This window comes from Octopus bimaculoides, chromosome 7 (genome assembly GCF_001194135.2).
Source record: "Octopus bimaculoides isolate UCB-OBI-ISO-001 chromosome 7, ASM119413v2, whole genome shotgun sequence".
NCBI lineage: Eukaryota > Metazoa > Mollusca > Cephalopoda > Octopoda > Octopodidae > Octopus > Octopus bimaculoides.
Genome location: NC_068987.1, coordinates 5392723 through 5393602, shown reverse-complemented (window position 1 = coordinate 5393602; position 880 = coordinate 5392723).

The window sequence follows — 880 nt, the reverse complement described above, 5'->3', positions numbered from 1 at the left end:
CCATATTTTTATAAGTATTTTGCAAAAAAAAAAAATCTCTGTAAAAAGTGAAAATTGAAGAATTTAGGTAGGGGGAAATAAAAACTTTTAAATGCCGTTTTCTTTTTCTTTTTTTTCTTGCAGAATCAGAATCTCCGTACTCGAAAATGGGGGGATTCTTTAAAAAAAAAAATTTCTATAAAAATAAAGAAAACGAAAGGTGGGTGCATTCCACATTCTTTATGTCCACCGACTGAACATTTAATAAAAAGAAATGAATGTAGAATTTGACTTAAGTTATCTCCCTTCGTTTTCAGATGCCGTCCCAGCTTCTGGCCCAAGAACAACCATTTGGAATTGAAGTATTTCGGGGCCTTGAGATGAAATAAAAAGTTTAGGACAATGTTTTTGACTATGTTATAGACATGTGGTTGTAACAGAGTAATTGTGAAAGCCCACATTTTGAGTGATTTCAAGCATTTTTGCTACATGTGGTTCTTAAGAAAGGTTGGTATAATGTGTGGTTATGTGTGTACCCTTTGACTGGACATCATGTGATGGTTGTAAATGAGCGTCACTGTCATATAAGTGAGGTTGTTTATTTCCAGTCTTCCATGAAAAACATGTCTGGCCATGGGAAAATATTACCTTGATTGGAAACAGGTGACGGTTGGCAACAGGAAGGGCATCCAACCACAGAAAACCTACCTCAAAAATTTCCATCTATAAGCATGGAGAAGTGGATATTGATGATGATGAAAGGTTAGCAACAGGGAGGGCATCCAGCTGTAAAACAATGCCTCAATAACATGTATTCATCTGACCCATGCTAGCATGGAAAAATCGACATAGAACAGTAAATTACATAAACACAAGTTTTTCATTCTTCTGCGAGAATTGA